The 21,134-nt window shown below is 50.7% G+C and overlaps 1 pseudogene; it reads left to right on the top strand.

The window, feature by feature from the left end:
- Window positions 1–541: 541 nt before the first annotated feature.
- Window positions 542–13,131, top strand: LOC147093391 (uncharacterized; annotated as a pseudogene).
- The last annotated feature ends 8,003 nt before the right edge of the window (window positions 13,132–21,134 follow it).

Below are 21,134 nucleotides of genomic sequence, written 5' to 3' on the forward strand. Positions count from 1 at the left end.
CACGGCCTCCGACGGGGGGGAGGGAGACTGTCCGCGCGGAGGGAAGGTGCGGAAGAAGATGAAGCACCTTAGAGCGGGTCCCCTCAGTGAGCACATGGATACAGATGATCTGCTGGAACTTACGCCCGCATACCTTGTGCTGGTGGCGGCGGAGTCTCTGAGTTTGGGGGGCCTCGTGCCCGGGCTCGTGATCGCAACTGCTGAGGCAGAAGAATTAAGACGTGCGACCGGACTCGGGTTCGAGGGACCCGAGCAACCCACTTGACGGGAGGGAGCGGAGGAGGAGGCCTCGATGGGTATGGAGGTCTCCCAGCCTTCCTGTCTCTCCATAACAAAAAGGAGGTGCGAGTCCCTGGGAGAGGACCACGAGAGACAATGTCCTTCCTCGCGGAGGGAATCGTCGCCCGCCGTGGGTGTTGCGCTCCCCCCCCCCCCTATTACCATCAGCTGTATTTGGTAGGAGTTGCCTGTCCCTCGGGAGGGTAAGCCAGATGAGTCTGTCCCGCCTGCACCTCCTGGGGATGGGGAAGAGACCCTGCGCATGGGGGGGACCGTGGATCTACCCGCGGAGGAAATAACAAAAGAACCATTACATCTCGCCATGTCGGGCGCCCTGGAGACTGGGGTGGGCGAGGCCAGTGAGGCTGGGCTCGCCCAGTACAGTCCGGACCATTCCCAGGCGCTGCTCGATGTGGCTGAGGAATGTATTCAAGCTCCCCAGTCCGCTGGGTCGGTGGTTGGTGGCGGTGAGGGGGAAGACCCCCTGACTCCATCTCCGATGCTGTCGCCGGCGATGTTGGGGGAAATGGGGATAGTGTACTCCCCGATTTCCCCATGCACCCCGGTGCCTGGGGCGGAGGGGGGCCCCGAACCGCCGCCGCCTCCTGACCCGGCAGCTCCAGAGGAGCCCAGGATGGAATCCTCTGCCGCCGATCCTGGGGGTGGGATCGGGACAGAGGCGGGGCTGGCTGATGACGACCTCCCGGAGGAGGACAGGGACCCGGCGGAGAGCACCGAGGATGAGTCAGACTCCGTCGCCAGTGAGGCATCAGATACCCTCGTGCCCCCCCTCCAAGTCCCCCCTCATCCCCGTTGTGGAACTCCGGGACTTTCTGGCTGCGTGCCGGGGTCGCCCTGGCAAAACCCGGATGGCCCTAGACAGATGGTCAGATCTGGCGCTGCACATCGGCTCTGTCCGTGCCACTGTCAAATCCATGGGCTCGGACGAGGGCACGGGGCCGTGCGAGCAGCGTCGGATCAACAAGTTCCTCGCTGGGCTGTTGAGGGAGTGGCGGTCGACAAGCAGCCGCTCTCCTTCCTCCCGTTAGGTTAAGTAGAGGTTGCACTATGCTCTTGTCATGAAGATAACCATAGCCAGCCTCAACATCAACGGCAGCAGAGATGCATGCCGTAGATTTAATAACTTCACAGTCCTCCGGGATGGGAGGTGTGCGGTGTGCTTCCTGCAAGAAACCCACACCGTTCCGGAGGACGAGGCCATGTGACTCCTGGAGTGGCAAGGAGGGGTCAGCATAAGTCACCTCTCCAACTATTCCAGCAGGGTGGCTATCTTGTATTTTCAGCCGGTTATCTTGTGGATCAAGGAGCATGTGCCGGGCCGCTTGCTCCAGGTCACTGTTCACCTGGGGGGCATGCCGCTCCATCTAGTGAACGTGTACGCCCCCGCGGCCGGTGCGCAGCAAGTGCGCTTCTTTGAAGAAGTGTCCGCTCTTCTGGACTCCATCGATGTCGGCGAGTGCGTCATCCTCAGGGGGGATTTTAACTGCATCCTCGAGGTGAGGGACCGTTCATGTTCCCCGTACTGCCTGGCGGCGGTGGAGAAGTTGAGGGACCTGGTCGGGTCCTTCGACTTGGTGGACATCTGGCAAAATCTCCATCCCGACTCTAGCGCCTTCACTTACGTGAGGTCTGGAGGAGGAAGGTCCAGAATTGACTGCCTTTACATTTCCTGTGCATACATCTCCTGCGTTCCGGCGGCTTCCATGCGGCCGGTGCCATGCATGGACCACCACCTGGTGTGGGCGGAGCTCGTTCCATTCTGCAGGGGTCAGTGCTGGGTCACCAACTCTTTACAATCTATATTAACGATTTGGAGGAGGGGACCGAGTGTAACATATCAAAGTTTGCAGATGATACTAAGATGGGAGGGAAAGTAGTGAGTGAGGAGGACATAAAAAACCTGCAAGGGGACATAGACAGGCTAAGTAAGTGGGCAGAGATTTGGCAGATGGAATACAATACTGGAAAGTGTGAGGTTATGCACTTTGGCAGGAAAAATCGTAGAGCAAGTTATCTTAATGGCAAGAAACTGGAAAGTACTGAAGTACAAAGGGATCTGGGGGTCCTGGTGCACGAAACTCAAAAGGTTAGTATGCAGGTGCAGCAAGTGATTAGGAAGGCCAATGGAATGTTGGCTTTCATTGCTAGGGGGATAGAATATACAAATAGGGAGGTATTGCTTCAGTTGTACAAGGTATTGGTGAGACCGCACCTGGAATACTGCGTACAATTTTGGTGTCCATACTTAAGAAAGGACATACTTGCTCTCGAGTCAGTACAAAGAAGGTTCACTCGGTTAATCCCGGGGATGAGGGGATGGACATATGAGGAGAGGTTGAGTAGATTGGGACTCTACTCATTGGAGCTCAGAAGAATGAGAGGCGATCTTATTGAAACATATAAGATTGTGAAGTGGCTTGATCAGGTGGATGCGGTGAGGATGTTCCCAATGATGGGTGAAACTAGAACTAGGGGGCATAGTCTTAGAATAAGGGGCTGCTCTTTCAAAACTGAGATGAGGAGGAACTATTTCACTCAGAGGGTGGTAGGTCCATGGAATATGCTGCCCCAAAAAGCTGTAGAAGCTACATCATTACATAAATTTAAAACAGAAATAGACAGTTTCCTAGAAGTAAAGGGAATTAAGGGTTACGGGGAGCGGGCAGGAATGTGGACATGAGTCTAGGTTCGGATCGGTCATGGCCCTGTGGGTAGCGGAGCGGGCCCAGGGGCCATGTAGCCTGATCCTGCTCCTATTTCATGTGTCTAATTCTGTTAGATTCAGGAGATGGTTCTGTGATAGTGGATTGGCGGTTCGGATCAGACCAGCCATGATCTTATTGAATGGCGGAGCAGGCTCGAGGGGCTGATTGGCCTACTCCTGCTCCTATTTCTTATGTTCTTATGTTACGCGCACGGGGGAATCCACGTACTGGCATTTTAACTACCTGCTGCTGGAGGACAAGCGGTTCCGGAATTCGTTTAGTCGGTTCTGGGCCGACTGGAGAAGGAAGCGGGGAGGTTTCCCCTCCTTGAGGCTATGGTGGGACGTGGGCAAGGCTCACGTCCGTCTCTTCTGTCAGGAGTACGCGAGGGGGTCGACCAAGTAACGGGAGGCCCAGGTCGGGCGGTTGGAGAGGGAGGTGCTCGACTTGGAGTCCCGTCTTGGTCAAGTTGTCAATGACCCGGCCCTGTGGAAGGTGTACGAAGAGAAGAAGGGCGCCCTGAAGGACCTGCAGCTCGTCAGGTCCCGAGGCGCGTATGTAAGGTCGCGGATCCAGATCCTCCGGGACCGAGACCACGGCTCCCCCTTCTTCTACTCGCTGGAAAAAAGATGGGGGGTCCGTAAGCAGCTCTTGGGGCTGCTGGCCGATGACGGATATCTAGTCTCGGATCCAGAGGGGATCAGCGCGAAGACCCGGGCCTATTACGGGGCTCTGTTCTCTCCGGATCCATCCAGTGAGGATGCGTGCAGAGTTTTGTGAGAGGATTTGCCGAAGGTCGGCCCGGAGGGCGCCGAAAAATTGGACGCTCCGCTAAGCTTGGCGGAGCTAACTGGCGCCCTTGGCCAGCTCTCGAGGGGAAAGTCCCCGGGGCTGGATGGGCTGACCATGGAGTTCCACAGGGCATCCTGGGTCGTCCTGGGGGGGCGACTATGCATGGGTCCTGGGGGAAAGTCTGGCGACCGGGGAGATGCCCCTCTCGTGGCGCAGGGCGGTCATTGTCCTGCTGCCTAAGAGTTGCGATCTCCGCCTTTTAAAAAACTGGTGCCCAGTCTCCCTCCTCAGCATGGATTATATAATTTTTGCCAGGGCCATGCCTGCCTGCCTTGGCACCATGCTGGCCCACTTGATCCACCCCGACCAGTCCTACACAGTCCCGGGCCGGACTATCCATGATAACATCCATCTGGTCCGGGACCTGGTCCACCATTCCCAGAGGGCTGGTCTGTCGGTCGCCTTCCTTTCCCTGGATCAGGAGAAGGCGTTCGACAGGGTGGATCACGAGTATCTCTTCGGAACTTTGCGCGCATTCGGGTTTTGGACGCATTTCGTCGCCCGGATCCGACCTCTGTATGCCGCCGCGGAGTGTCTGATAAAAGTTAACGGGTCTTTGATGGCGCCCCTTCACTTTGGGAGGGGGGTGCTTCAGGGATGCCCCAGTTATATGCCATCTGCGTGGAGCCTTTCCTGCGCCTCTTGCGGAAGAGGTTGACGGGACTGGCTCTGCAAGGGCCAGGCATGGAGGTCGTCCTCTCGGCTTACGCCGATGACATGCTCCTCATGGTCACGGATCCCGCTGACTTGCGGAGGATGCGAGAATGCCAGCAGATTTACTCGGATGCATCCTCCGCCAGGATCAACTGGGAGAAATGTTCTGGATTCCTGGTGGGCCAGTGGCGGGTGGTCTCCCTGCCGGAGGAGTTCAGGGTCTTCACCTGGAGCACCACGTGCCTCCTCTACTTGGGAGTCTACCTCAGCCCTGCCGAAGACGCCTGGCTGGCAAACTGGCAAGAGCTGGAGGCCAAAGTCACCGCTCGCCTAGGATGCTGGACAGGACTGCTCCGAGTGTTGTCCTACAGGGGTCGAGCGCTGGTCATAAACCAGCTGGTGTATTGATTTCTTTGTGGGTTCAATGACGAGACATTTATGAAAGAGAATGTCTTTTAATCTAAAGTCTGTTCAACTCTTTATACAGCATTACAGGAGACACCATGCTAGTGATCCATCTAAAGCGAAAGCAAAACTAAACTAAACTCTGCCTCTGTCACATGCCCTCTGCTGGTCAGGCATAAGTAATCAATCAGGCAAACATGCTGGTAAGGCATCATAATCAAACAGGCAAATACCATCACTATTTGCTGATATCATTACATCTCCCTTTCTTAAAACAAAAGTATTTTACTTTTAACTAACAACATGTTTTCTTTGTATTAATCTGCATTTTAACTGTAACACTTAATGAACTTACATTATCATTATCATGATCAAGGTTTTTTAACCTTGTTTGTGTGTTCACATGAAATATGTAAATACACTAGAACTTGAAGAAAGAATAAGATAACATTACTTCCTTCTATAACAAGAGTCCTTAAACTTGCTCAATGAGTCTCTCAGGAGGCTTCACGTGTCTTGAGGATTTTCTGATTGATTGTCCTTGAATCTGAGTTGTTGCCTCAGATGATTGTTTCTCAGCTGTGTGATCCGGTTGTTCAACAATATCAATCTTTTGACCTGCTGTGTCTGGTCCCATGAGAAGATCTCGACGATTTCTTCGCAGAACAGCACCCTCATCTGTCTGAATGGTGTATGATCTTGGTTGAACTTCACTCAGGACAGTTCCCTTCTAAGTCCATATGTTTGTTTTGTCTTTGAACCTTACTTGGTTACCAATGTGGAGTTCAGGTAGGTTTTGTGTTCCTCTGTCATAGTAGTACTTTTGCTTTTCTTTCTGTTGCTCTTTGAAATTCCTCACTTTCTCCCCCTCTTTTGTTTTCAGGAGGTTCTCCGGGATAGGTAGGTTTGACCTTAGCATATGTCCCATAAGGAGTTGGGCTGGTGACATACCACACTCGAGCGGCATTGTGCGGTATACAAGCATGCTCTGGTAGAAGTCAGTTCCACTGCCTCTTGCCTTGTACATCAGTCTTTTCACTGTCTGGACCGATTTTTCCACTAGTCCATTGGACTGTGGATAGTGAGGACTTGACGTTGTGTGGACAAAGTCCCACTCTGGCAAAGTGTCGGAAACTTGCATTGTAAAACTGGGGTCCGTTGTCTGTGAAGACCTCGCTTGCCACGCCATGTCTGGAGAATATGGCTTTCATACATCTTATCACAGCATCTGCAGTGGTGGTGTACAGTCTACAAACCTCTGGATACAGGGAGTAATAGTCTGTGACTACAAGATAGTCCTTCCCTTGACATACGAATAGGTCAGCGCCTACCTTCTGGTAAGGTCTGTCCGGCGCTGGGTGTGGCTTTAGTGGTTCTACCAGATTGCTTGCTCGATATTTCAGGCATATTGTGCAGTTTGACACCTCATTTGTCACATCTTGGTTGATTCGTGGCCAGTACATCACCTCTCGTGCTCTTTTCTTACACTTTTCGATTCCCAGATGTCCTCCATGGATCCTTTTTAGCATCTCTTTTCTCAGACTCTTTGGGATAACTATTTTACTTCCTTTGTAGATGATGTCTTCGACCACTGATAGTTCCGCCCTGCAGTTCCAGTACTCTGCTATGTCAGGTGAGCAGTCTTGCTTCATGTTGGGCCATCCATCCAAGATGCTTTTTCTCAGTCGTCTCATTGTTTCATCTTTGTTTGTCTCAGTCTTTATGAGCTCCATTTTTGCATCTGCTTTGGGCAGTGCACTTGTGATCATGTCCACGTAGGCGTTCACTTTTTCATCCATTGTGGTGTTTGCGGGCTCACTTGGGTCAACAGCTCTGGACAACGTGTCTGCTGTATACATCAGTTTACCCGGTGTGTACGCAACATTCAGTGTATAGCGTTGCAGCCTGATCATCATTCTTTGTATTCTAAGCGGACAGCTATTTAGTGGCTTTTGGAACAATGCAATCAAGGGCTTATGGTCAGTCTCTACACTGATTGCTTGTCCTGCCACAAACTGGTGAAATCTTTCACAGGCGTATGTGATGCTGAGCAGCTCCTTTTCTATTTGAGCATATCGCGTCTCCGCATCTGTCATTGAGCGCAATGCATATGCAATAGGTTGCCAGTAGTCATATTTTTGCAGAAGAACGGCACCGAGCCCACTCTGTGATGCATCTGATGATATCTTGATGGGTCTCGCTGGGTCATAAAACCTCAGAACTGGTTCCTCTGTGAGCAGTTTCTTTAGATCACTCCATGACTTCTCATGCTCATGATTCCATTCCCATTCTATGTTCTTTTCAGTTAGTCGTCTCAGTGGCGCCATCTTTTCTGAGAGGTTGGATATGAATTTACCCATGTAGTTGATCATTCCATTAAACCTCTGCACATCCTTTTTGCATTGTGGCTTTGGCATATTCTCAATGGCGGACACCTTTCTGGGATCTGGTCTGATGCCCTCACTGCTAAGGATATCTCCCACGAATGTTAGTTCTGTCACCCCGAGCTGGCATTTCTCTCTATTCAGCTTCAGGTTTGTTTTCCTTGTTGCTTCCAGCACTTTTTTCAGTCTCTCGTCATGCTCAGTTCTCGTGGTTCCCCATACTATGATGTCATCCATTGATGTGTCAACTCCCTCCAGGCGCTCATAGATCATATGGATAGTTTTGTGATACACTTCAGGAGCTGAGGCAATGCCAAATGGTAACCTTAGGAATCTGTATCTGCCAAATGGACTGTTGAACGTGCACAGTCTTGAACTTGCTTCGTCCAATTTCATTTGCCAAAATCCTGATGATGCATCTAACTTGCTGAAATACTTTGCATTTGCAAACTGTGCCATGATTTCCTCACGTGTAGGAAGCTTGAAGTGCTCTCTCTTTATTGCTCTGTTTAGATCCCTTGGATCCAGGCAAATTCTGAGCTTTCCATTCTTTTTGTCCACAATGACGAGGGAACTCACCCACTCAGTTGGCTCATCTATCTTCTGAATCACGTTCAGGCTTTCCATCCTGTCCAACTCTGCCTTCAGTTGCTTTTGAAGAGCAAACGGAACTTTTCTGCATGGATGTATGACCATTGGCATACTTTTATCTACTCTGATCGTGTGTTCTCCTGGAAGGCAGCCTGGACCCTTAAATAGGTCGTTGTACTCTTTCATGAGTTCATCATAGACTGTCTCTCCTTCGCTTTCCACAACGAGGACTCTCTTTACCAGGTTCAGTCTCTCACAGGCTATTAAACCTAGTATGGCCTGCACATCCTTTGGCAGCACGATTAATGCTAACGTGTGCTCTCTGTCCTTGTGTGTCACTTTGACAATGCATCTTCCTTTCACTGGTATATCAGTACCTGAGTATCCTGTCACTTTCACTTTTATTCCATGTATCTTTGGTCTGGGTCTAATTTTCTTAAAATCAGTCTCTGATATCACATTAACTTGTGCTCCAGTATCTAATTTAAATGGAATGTGTATGTCATTCACTTTTAGTGTCAACATCCAGTATCTTTTTTCTTTTTTGTTTTCAGACACAACATCCACATTGAACTCCTCTATCCCGCTTTCATCTACTGCATGGACCTTGCTTTGTTGCGCTTGGTTCTTGCAGCAACGGGCATAATGGTTGTTTCTGTTGCAACTATTGCATGTTTTACCATATGCTGGACAGTTTCTTGGTGTATGCTGTGTACTGCATCGACTACATGACTTTCGATTGCCCCTTTCATTTTCGTTCGCTGGCCACGCCTCTTTTTTCACATTGGCGCTCTTTTTGTTAAACGGTTTGTGTCCGTTCTTTCTCACTGCATCCCCGTTGCAGCTATTGTCACTGAACAGCTCCTTTGTCTGCGACTTCACAGTCTCTGTAGCCCTACACAGTGCTATGGCTTTTCCCAGGTCTAGATCTTGCTCTCTTAGCAGTCTTTCCCTTAGACCATTATCTGGAATCCCACACACCAGTCTGTCTTTTATCAGCAAGTCTGTCAGTCCCCCAAATTCACATGTTTTGCTTCGGTTTCTCAGTTCAGTCACATACTGATCAATAGTCTCACCCATTTTCTGTACACATGTGAAAAATCTGTGCCTCTCAAATGTCACGTTACGTTTAGGTATGCAGTAGGCCTCAAACTGTTCCATTATTTTATCTAGCTTCATTTTGTCTCCATCAGCAGCGAATGTGAAGTTATTATACACCTCCAGCGCTTCATCACCCATGACATGTAAGAACACTGACGATTTCTTTTTATCACGTTTCTCGTCAGCTCCGATTGCCGCTAAATACAACCCCACACGTTGTTTGAATCTCCTCCAATTTTCAGCCACATTACCTGTCAACTGAAGCTTCGCCGGTGGGTGTAAACCTTCCATTTTTTCACTTTGTTAGCGATTCTCCAATGGTAAGTAACGATGTTCTCTTTTGGCTTGTTAATATGTGGAGAGCTGATTTAACTTCAGATTTTTCCTCTTCATCTCTTTCAATCACTTCTGACACCATGTATTGATTTCTTTGTGGGTTCAATGACGAGACATTTATGAAAGAGAATGTCTTTTAATCAAAAGTCTGTTCAACTCTTTATACAGCATTACAGGAGACACCATGCTAGTGATCCATCTAAAGCGAAAGCAAAACTAAACTAAACTCTGCCTCTGTCACATGCCCTCTGCTGGTCAGGCATAAGTAATCAATCAGGCAAACATGCTGGTAAGGCATCATAATCAAACAGGCAAATACCATCACTATTTGCTGATATCATTGCAGCTGGTGGCCGCCATGTTGTGGTACCGGTTGGTCACTTTGATCCCGCCCCCTGCATTTGTCACCAAGATGCAGAAGAAGCTCATCGACATCTTCTGGGACAAAGGGAAGCACTGGGTCTCTGCCGCGGTTCTGAGTCTCCTGCATAGGGAGGGCGGTCAGGCGCTGGTGTGCCTTCGCACCCGGGCGGCGACTTTCTGTCTTTGGACCCTGCAGAGATAACTGTACATCGAGAATCCTCCTTGATGGTGAGCGCTGGCGACGTATTTCTTCCACCAGCTGCACAGTCTCAACTATGACACGCAGCTCCTGTTTGTGGAATTGGGCTGTACGCGTGCCTACCTGCGGGAGCTGCCTGTCTTCTACCAGGAACTGCTATGGGTCTGGAAAAGCATCGCCTCCAGGCAGAGTTCTCCCCCGTCAGGAGTGGCGGCTGTGCTTTGGGAGCCGCTGCTCAGGAATCCGCACCTCCATGACTGCTGGATCGGGCGGCTGGCAGAGGGCAGGGCTGTGCCCGGTAAGGTGACCAGGGTCGGGGACCTGCTCGATGGCAGAGGAGCGGGCTGGATGGTGCCGGAGGAGCTGATGCAGCGCCTGTCCTGGGCCAATGTCCGGCTCATGTCCAAAGCCATTGAGACGCTGAAAGCGGCACTGGGCCCCGACTCCAATAGGTGTATCGAAGAGGCTCAGGCACGTGGGGCGATCCCATCCGAACTGACCCCCGTTCGGACGGAATTCCTAATTGGCGTGCGACCCCAAAACCCCTCTCGGGAACCGGCGCCTCGCAGCTTGAGCCGTCTTGAGGAAATGCCCTCCGTGCCTTTTAGTTCTGCGTGGAGAGGTTTCCTGTACGGGCTGCTCCTGCACACTCTCCACTTTGCCATCTTCGCCTGCTGTCCGGACACATCTTGGCGTACCATCTTGCTGTCCGGCGGAGGTGGAAGTCCCCAATGGGGGGCTCTCTACTCTGGAGTCCTCCCTTTATCTATTGGGGACTTGGCCTGGAGGGTGTTGCATGGAGCAGTCCCGTGCAATATGATTTTAGATATGTTCACGGACTCCCAGGCCTCTTGCTATTTTTGTGGCCTAGAGGGGTCCGTGTTCCATGTTTATGTGGAATGTGAGAGGTTGCAGCCCCTGTTCCATTATTTGAAGGGGCTGCTCCTCAATTTTTGGCTGCACTTCAGTCCCACGCTCCTGATCTATGGCCAGCCGGTGCGGAGGGGAGAGGGCAGGTCAGAGGACCTCCTCGTGGGACTGCTCCTGGGCCTGGCCAAAGTGGCCATAAACAGGTCCAGGCAGCGGGCGGTCAAGGGGGTCGTTCGGCTCGATTGCCTGCCTCTCTTCCGCGGCTATGTTCGCGGCCAGGTTGCCCTGGAGATGGAGCACGCGGTGTCTGCCGGCACACTCGAGGCCTTCCGAGACCGGTGGGTGCTGCGGGCCCGGACTGGAGTGCATCATCACCCCAGCCAATGTGATTTTAATTTAATTTGATAAGTTTTAAAAATTAATCTAGTGTTTTTTTAAAAAAAAAGACACGGGCTGCTCACACCCCGAGTGCGGCCCTAGGCCCCATTATTAAAACACTCAACATTATCCGCTTTACAAACACCCGGGGTGGGCCTCAGGCCCCGAGCAAGAGCCTCCAGGCCGGGCGTTTGCCCCGAGCGGGGCGGCAGCTGCGGGGCTTTCTCCCGGTGACAGGCCCGCAGGAATGGCCGCTATCTTGACAGGATCAGGTGGCAGCAGGGCACATGCGCGGCCCCCTTGGCCAGGAACCAGGAGGAGAGAATCTTGTCAATTTCTATCCTGGACTCACAGTGATGGCTTTTGTAAACTCCTTTTACAGGCTGTGAGAAGGGCAGCATTTACACACTGCAAACTGAAACCGAACATCACATCAAGATCTGACAGAGTTACTCCATTCATCAGGACCTGAATATCATCGGCCTTTGAATGTGGAAGGAGAAATGTTTGTCTGTCCTGTCTGTAGGAAAAGATTTCAAACATCAGTGTGACTGGAAAAGCACTGAGACACACACACCCGAGTGAGAGTGTTCCAGTGCACTGACTGTGGAAAGAGCTTTAACCAGTTACACAGCCTGAAAAAACATCGCACCATTCACAGCGGGGAGAAACCGTACACGTGTTCTGTGTGTGGACAAGGCTTCAACTGATCATCCAACCTGGAGAGACACAAGGACACCCACACCACGGAGAAACCATGGAAATGTGGGGACTGTGGGAAGGGATTCAGTTCCCCATCACAGCTAGAAGCTAATCGACGCAGTCACACCAGGGTGAGGCCGTTTACCTGCTCCGTGTGTGGGATGGGATTCACTCTGTCGTCCAGCCTCCAGTTCCACCACCGAGTTCATGCTGACAAGAGACCATTTAAATGCTCTGACTGTGGGAACTGCTTTAAACTCTCTGCAGATCTAATTAAACATCAGGTTGTTCACACAGACGAGAGACCGTTCAGTTGCCCTCACTGCGAGAAGAGCTTCAGGCAGTCATTTCACCTTATTCAACACCAGCGAGTTCACACTGGGGAGAGGCCGTTTACCTGTTCTGTATGTGGGAAGGGATTCACTTCTGCATCCAATCTCCAGACACAATAGTGAGTTCACACTTGGGAGAGGATATTCACCTGCTCCGTGTGTGGGAAGGGATTTATTCAGTCATCCAACCTGCTAAGACACCAGCAAGTTCACACTGGAGAGAGGCCGTTCACCTGCTCCATGTGTGGGAAGGGATTCAGTCGATCATCTCACCTACTGAGACACCAGCAAGTTCACAAGTGACTGCAGGGGGTTTGATTCTGCCATTAATCTCATCCTTTGTTTGTTTGTGCTGATGTTAATAACCCCTTTAACTGAGCTGGAGTTTAAGTTTCTGGATATCTGTCAAGCCAGTTTTGATGTAAACACACACCGTTGCGTTCTTTATTTCTCTAAGATAAGAGGAGACTAATTCATGTCCTGTTACCGACTGTTCCATTTTTGGTCCTTTTCTCCTTTCTGATTATAGTTTAGTTCAGTTCTCATACTTTCAGTTACTCTCATGGACAAGTCCCAGCTCCCCATACCTTCCAGAGTGCCTCTCCTAGCCTTGGTATCCAGGGAAAGTCTCAGTAACACGGCCGGAATCACGAAACATAAAACCCAGTCTGTTAATCACTTTCAGCAACTGGACTTAGCGTGTGCCCCACAGCATAGAATCATAGAAAGTTACAGAATGGAAGGAGGCCATTTTGGCCCATCGTGTCTGCGTGGCCAACAAAGAGCTATCCAGCCTAATCCCACTTCCCAGCTCTTGGTCCGTAGCCCTGCAGGTTAGAGCATCCCAAGTGCACATCCAATTACTTTTTAAATGTGGTTAGGGTTCCTGCCTCTACCACCCTTTCAGGCAGTGAGTTCCAGACCCCCACAACCCTCTGGGTGAAGAAATTTCCCCTCAAATCCCCTCTAAATCTTCCACCAATTACTTTAAATCTGTGCTCCCTGGTTTTTGACCCCTCTGCTAAGGGAAATAGGTCCTTTCTATTCACTTTATCTATGTCCCTCATAATTTTATACGCCTCAATAAGGTCTCCCCTCAGCCTCCTCTGTTCCAAGGAAAACAGACCCAGCCTATCCAGTCTTTCCTCATAGCTAAGATTCTCTACTCCCAGCAACATCCTTGTAAATCTCCTCTGTACCCTCTCTAGTACAATCACATCTTTCCTGTAATGTGGTGGCCAGAACTGCATGCAGTACTCTAGCTGAGGGCTAACTAGTGTTTTATTCAGTTGAAGCATAACCCCCCCTGCTCTTGTATTCTATGCCACGGCTAATAAAGGCAAGCATTCCATATGCCTTCTTAACCACCTTATCTACCTGGCCTGCTACCTTCGGGGATCTATGGACATGCACTCCAAGGTCCCTTTGTTCCTCTACACTACTCAGTGTCCTACCATTTAATGTGTATTCCCTTTCCTTGTTAGCCCTCCCCAAATGCATTACCTCACACTTCTCCAGATTGAATTCCATTTGCCACTGTTCTGCCCACCTGACCAATTTATTGATATCTTCCTGCAGTCTACAGCTTCCTTCTTCAGTATCAGCCACACAGCCGATTTTAGTATCATCTGCAAACTTCTTAATCATACCCCTTATATTCAAGTCTATATACCACAAAAAGCAAGGGACCTCATACTGAGCCCTGTGGAACCCCACTGGAAACAGCCTTCCAGTCACAAAAACACCCATCAACCATTACCCTCTGCTTCTTTCTCACCTTCGATGTGTGTATAGAGCACACATCAAAAAAGGAAAAGAAAAAGGACATGTCCAGTGACACTGGCATTGTCAATCGTGGTTTGTAACCTCAATCACTATCTCCTAACACCAAACCACTAACCACGAATCCTAACCCATAGCATATCCACTAACCTCTAACCCTAACACCTAGTCCTAACCCTAACCCATAACCACCACCTCAAACCCCGAAGTGTAACACCAGCCTCGAACCCCAAGACCCCGACCACAAACCCTAAACCGTTCAGTGTCATTGTGATGCCAGCGATGATGCAGGTCATCCGTGTTGTCAATAGTCATTGTGATGTCACCGGTGATGCAGGTTGGCCGTGTTGTCAATAGTCATTGTGATGTCACCGGTGATGCAGATTGGCCGTGTTGTCAGTAGTCATTGTGATGTCACCGGTGATGCAGTCCGGATGTGTTGTCAATAGTCATTGTGATGTCACTGGTGATGTCGTCATGAAGCAGACGGAGGACAGTGACAAACCTTTGAGGGCAGCCAAATTTGAGGAGGACACTCCATAATCCCTCACGGTTGACAGTGTCGAAGGCCTTTGTGAGACCCAATTCACGTACGAACCGGGGTCAAGCAAGGCTGTGTCATCGCACCAACGCTCTTCTCAATCTTCCTTGCTGCAATGCTCCATCTCACCCTCAGAAAGCTCCCCACTGGAGTGGAGCTAATTTACAGAACAAACAGGAAACTGTTCAACCTCTGTGGCCTCCAGTCCAGACCCAAGGTCGTCCCATCCTCTGTCGTTGAACTACAGTATGCAGACAATGCTTGCGTCTGCGCTCACTCAGAGGTCAAACTCCAAACCATCGTCAACACCTTCACCGAAGCATACGAGAGCATAGGCCTTACACTAAACATCCGTAAGACAAAGGTCCTCTACCAACCTGCCCCCACCACACAGTACTGCCCCCCGATTATCAAAATCCATGACAAGGCCTTGGACAACGTGGACCACTTTCCATACCTCGGGAGCCTACTGTCAACAACGGCAGACATCGACGACGAAGTCCAACACCACCTTCAGTGTGCCAGTGCAGCCTTTGGCCGCCTGAGGAAGAGAGTGTTTGATGACCAGGACCTCAAACCCAGCACTAAGCTCATGGTCTACAGGGCAGCAGTGATACCTGCCCTGCTGTATGCCTCAGAGACATGGACCATGTACAGCAGGCACCTCAAAGCACTGGAGAGGTACCACCAATGCTGCCTCTGCAAGATCCTGCAAATCCATTGGCAGGATAGGCGCACCAATGTCAGTGTTCTTGCTCAGGCCAACATCCCCAGCATCGAAGCTCTGACCATGCTCAATCAGCTCCGATGGACGGGTCACATTGTCCGCATGCCCGATACGAGACTCCCAAAACAAGCGCTCTACTTGGAGCTCCGGCATGGCAAGAGAGCCCCAGGTGGGCAGAGGAAACACTTCAAGGACACCCTCAAAGCCTCCTTGAAAAAGTGTAACATCCCCACCGACACCTGGGAATCCCTGGCCCAAGACCGCACAAAGTGGAGGAGAAGCATCCAGGAAGGTGCCGAACACCTCGAGTCTCTTCGCCAGGAGCAAGCGGAAGCCAAGCGCAGGCAGCGCAAGAAGCGTACGTCAACCCAAGCACCCCACCCACCCACCCCTTCAACCACCATCTGCCCCACCTGTGACAGAGACTGTATGTCCCGCATTGGACTAATCAGTCACCTGCGAGCTCATTTTTAATGTGGAAGCAAATCATCCTTGGTTCCGAGGGACTGCCTAAGAAGAAGAGTCACTGGTGATGCAGGTCGGCCATGTTGTCAATAGTCATTGTGATGTCACCGGTGATGCAGATTGGCCATGTTGTCAGTAGTCATTGTGATGTCACCGGTGATGCAGTCCGACCGTGTTGTCAATAGTCATTGTGATGTCACTGGTGATGCAGGTCGGCCGTGTTGTCAATAGTCATTGTGATGTCACTGGTGACGCAGGTCGGCCGTGTTGTCAGTAGTCATTGTGATGTCACCGGTGATGCATGTCGGCCGTGTTGTCAGTAGTCATTGTGATGTCACCGGTGATGCATGTCGGCCGTGTTGTCAATATTCCAAACTGTGGGAAAAGGTCACCAAATAAACCTTGAAAAGAGCCCGCAGGGAGTGACTTTATATGAAGAGTAAAGGTTACAGAGTAAAGCACGCAGATTGCCATGGGAAGGAAGGGCTCCTCTTTTCCCCTCTTGTTGCAGTTTACCTCCTCACTGTGGAGGCCCAGAGATAATGTTTACAAGGTGTGTGCAGCAGAGAGTGTTGTGTGCTTGTGGTTTATCGCTAATAATCACGGAGGCAGCCAGTTGTGGTTCTAAACAGATCAGGTGGCTACAAGAGCAGGTCAGAGGCTGGGTATTCTGCAGTGAGTGTCTCACCTCCTGACTCCCCAAAGCCTTTCCACCACCGACAAGGTGCAAGTCAGGAGTGTGATGGAATACTCTCCACTTGCCTGGGTGAGTGCCGTTCCAACACTCGAAGCTCGACACCATCCAGGACATGTAGGGGTTCGCAAAATTCCCCTATTTTCCCTGAAGATCAAAAAATATTGGCCCACATCGTGAACAAAGTATTTGTGTAATTTGAATTGTCTCTGGGTAGGACAATGTTTAAAATGTGCCCAGAATTGCAAAAGGCTGTGTTGCAGCACGTGGACAACACTGGAATCGAGGAGCTCATGGAAAAATTCGCACACTCTAAGACAGTACATTTTTAATAAAATTGTTCCCTGGAGTTTAAAAGGGGTTTAAAAATGGCCGTCATAAAGCATGGCCAAAAGACAAAGAGCAGCTCGCAGCTTGGTGTTTGTCTGTGAAAGTGGGAGGATCTTACAGTGGCAGGCAGGCCTGTCAATCATCAAAGGGAGTTTCCCTCTCTGAAGCACTCGAAGTTGCTTATTGACTTAGGGGATTACAACCACTTGAGACTAAACCGCAGAAATCAGCTTCTGTTAACACAATAGTTTCAAACCCATTCAAAGCACTTACACACAATGGAGATATCTAAACCCCGGAAAAAGCACTTTGATAGGGGACAGATCAGTATGGATGGGTTTGAATCACTTAGACAATAGGGCAGTTGTATCCCTTTTGTTTTAGCCAGGGGAACTCTGGAGGTGGGCGGGAACATCCCGGCCCCAGAGTGTAGACACATTAAATCACTCCAACCACTTTGAATCAGCCAATCACGGTCCTTCTCTTGTATATTGGAACTTTTGGGCGTGAATTTTGCAGACAGCAATACAGCAGGAGCTCACCAGGTATAAAGATAGCTCCTGAGAAGCTATCTCTCTCTTACTTCGCTGGACCCCAGGTGAGCAGGTTTCTGACTCCTCAGCAAGGCAACCAAGTTAGGGGGTGGTAATTAAGGGGAAATTGCTAAGATTGTTTAATGAACATTGTAGCTACTTATCCCTCATTTTTGCCATCTGCCTTCCCCCATTTAAGCAATTTTACTGTAATTACTGTTCGTGTGGTATAGTTTAAAATTTGATTATAGTTTCTTTAGTTTAAATAAAGTTGACTTTCTCACATCAAAACCACTTGTCCGTTTTTAATATATCATTAATTATAAGCCCTCCAGTCAGAACTGGAAGGTGGGGTAGCGATTCAAAACCGCTGTTTGGAAATTGGCTTACAGTGTAGCAGCAAAAGGCTGCCTGAGCAGGTGAATTACCATAAACCAGGTAAAAGATTGGAATTCATCAGAGTGCAGGCAAAGGCTGCAGACCAGGTAAATTACCTTAAACCTGTTAAAAGATGCCCCCCTACAAAATGGCGACCACGGCAGGACTGGAGGCAGTTCTTGATATGATAAGTGGTCTGGATCTGGAGAAAGCATCAGCTCTTGTTTCTCTCGTTTTCAGTATGTGGGTAGCCCTGCAGATGTTAGCAGCAGCGTGTAGGCTGACCTATCATGGTATAGATGGCTGGGTTAAGAAGGGTGAGATGAGGGTGCAGGAGGAGGATAAAGAGGCCAAGAATCGGGAGTCAGAGTTGGAAAAGTGCTTGGCAAAGATGGAGCACCTCGTGCAGGAAGTCACTGAGGCCAGAGATAGCGAGATGAGACTGCGGGAAGAAAATGTCCGCCTCATCTCAGGAGTTACAGCAGCTTATAAGCTGGCCTGCAACCAAAGGTTTAATGAAGCAGATCATGGCCCCTGTAGGGCAGAGATAGAAAGCCTTAACATGGCTTTAAAAGCAGGAAAGGGGACGATTTGTGTGATCAACCCGATGGCAGGTCAGCCGGATTTTACTGGCAGCCCAAACCAGACCACCCCACAGGCAGCACCCAGAGCAGTGCTGGATTGGGAACTAGAGATCCCAAGACCGCAGCCCACAGCTCCGAGTCTTGAGGAGCTCTGGCAGCAAGGAGGGGTGGACAATGGGGTGGGGGGATAACACCAGCAGTTCCCGCTAGGCAGGCGGAGACCAGGACCAGTGTACCCCCTCCGACAACGGAGGTACGGTACGGCCGTGAGTGATGATAACCCAGGGGCTGTTCAAAATACCTATCTGGTACCCTATGATACCCCACAGCTCAGAGGCATGGTGAAACATATTCCCATGCTCTCTGAAAAGGGAGACCCCTCAATACACTTCCAACAAGTAGACCAGGCAGCCGGTGTTAACGGCTGTGATGATGAAGAGAAAGCCAGAATGTTGCTTTTCTCTGTGGATAGCAAGCTCTATCAGACCCTTTTGGATGAGGCTAAGAGAGGGCAGAAGAGTTTTGAGGACCTGAAGGAGGAAATACTGGAAGCCATGGGTGCGAACGACGGCAATCCGTTCGATCATGTAGGGAAAACCCTGCAGAAGGAAGGGGAGACCCCACAGGCATTTGGAGACAGGCTGTGGCCAGCCTACAACCGTGCCTGTGCAGGGGGACAAGATAGGGCACGACTGAACCAGCGGCAGCAGACCCAATGGCTTCATTGCCTGGTGTCCAATTGCCTGCCCCAGATAAAGGTAAAAGTTGATACCTGGTTTGACTCCTGAGACCCCCTAGCAACCGAAGAGACTGTAATCCAGCAGCTCACGGTAGCATACAGGAACGGGAGGAATAGTGAGAGCCCCCAGCAAAAGGGTAAAGTCCACGAGGTTAAACCTGGGGCTCAGTATAAGAAAGAGTGGCACCAGGAGGGGAACAGTCCCTCCCAGGCTAGGTTAAATTGCTATGGGTGTGGGAAAGACGGTCACTGGAGAAAAGACTGTAAGAATCCCTGGAAGGATAGCAAGGGAAAGAATCCCACAGCCCCAGCCCAAATGGTAGAGACAGGAATTTCCCCCGCCTCAGTCGAGTCGTTACTGGAAGCAATGCAGTCTCTCCTGACCAACCAGGGAAAGGTAGCAGCCATCAGTGGTGCTGCACCCCCCTCGCCCACCTCTGCCTCCCCACAATGACTGGCCGGTATGCTGGTCAAGGAGGGTGCACGTGCAGGCACTTTCTGGGACCCATATGGGTCCGGGCCAGTGGCAGTGATTACAGGCAGGGATGGGACACAGAGAAATTCAGAAAAATTGTACAGTTCAAGTTCACAGCCTGTAAAGACAGGCGCTGTGGCCTGTTTTCAGGGAAAAGTTGTCCAGCCCACAAATTGGGACACTTCCCCGCCCCAGTGGGACCTAAATTTTGGCCAAAGCTTAAATTCGAACCAAAGTTTAAATTTGAGCAAGTTATGTGGCTCAGAAACAGAGAAACAGCAACCTGAGATTAGAAATCAGCAGGCTGCTGCCAATTCATTCACAGAAGATCGCTTGGAGACTGCCCGTGCATGCGCAGTTGCTGGTCTGGAGACAGGAATCCGGCAGTCTTCTGAACAGCAGATTCACGCAGGCGCAGTCGCGCGCCTGAGGGGAGAAGTTTCCCAAGACCAGGTTTGCGCAGGTGCAGTTCCCCAGCCCGTACCCCCAGTGGATCCTCCTCAGTTTTCCCATGCAAGCACAGTCGCGTGCCTGAGGGGAGAGTTTTGCCAACAGGAGGTTCGCGCTGGTGCAGCCGCGCGCCGGAGAGGAGTGGTTTCTCAACACCGGGTTCGCGCAGGTGCAGTCACGAATTTGGAACCCCCAGTGGCTCTTGCTCAGTTTGAGGCCGAGTGCGCAGGCGCAGTCGGCCGTTTAAAGGTCCCCGCTTCCCAATTCATACGCGCAGGTGCAGCAGCCTGCTTGGAAGACCCAACGGTTCTTCCAGCCCTTTTTAAAGGAATCGAACACACAGGCGCAGTTGCCTGTGAGTGTAGCGGTTCCCCAGCCCATTGCAAAGATTGTTCGCACAGACGCAGTTGCCAGCTGGACCCCAGCGGCTCCTCATTGGTTTTCCCGTGCAAGCACAATCACCTGTTTGAAGCCAGAGGCTTCACAGCCTCTGCCGCGGGACTCCGAAGAGGAAGTTCATGCAGGCGCAGTTGCCGGCGGGACCACAGCGGCTCTTTATCGGTTTCCCTGCGCAGGCGCAATCGCCTGTTTGAAGCTAGAGGCTTCACAGCACCTGCTGCGGGACTCCGAGGAGTAAGTTCACGCAGGCGCAGTTGCCAGCGGAACCGCAGCGGCTCCTCATCGGTTATCCCGCGCAGGCGCAATCACCTGTTTGAAGCCAGAGGCTTCACAGCCTCTGCCGCAGGACTCAGGGGAGGAGATTCACAGAGTCATAGAGTTATACAGCACGGATAGAGGCCCATCGTGTCTGCGCCGACCATCAAGCCCTGCCTGATCTAATCCTATATTCCAGCATTTGGTCTGTAGCCCTGTATGCTATGACATTTCAAGTGCTCATCCAAATGCTTCTTGAATGTTGTGAGGGTTCCTACCTCCACAACCCTTTCAGGCAGTGAGTTCCAGACTCCAACCACCCTCTGGGTGAAAAAGTTCTTTCTCATATCCCCTCTAAACCTCCCGCCCTTAACCTTGAATCTATGCCCCCTTGTTATAGACCCCTCTACTAAGGGAAAAAGCTCCTTAGTATCCATCCTATCTATGCCCCTCATTATTTTGTACACCTCAATCATGTCCCCCCTCAGCCTCCTCTGCTCCAAGGAAAACAAACCCAACCTGTCCAGTCTCTCCCCATAGCTGAAGCGCTCCAGCCCTGGTAACATCCTGGTGAATCTCCTCTGTACCCTCTCCAAAGCAATTACATCCT

This window comes from Somniosus microcephalus, unplaced genomic scaffold (assembly GCF_052327205.1).
Source record: "Somniosus microcephalus isolate GS21.2 unplaced genomic scaffold, FLI_Smic_1.0 unresolved_chr1, whole genome shotgun sequence".
Taxonomy (NCBI): domain Eukaryota; kingdom Metazoa; phylum Chordata; class Chondrichthyes; order Squaliformes; family Somniosidae; genus Somniosus; species Somniosus microcephalus.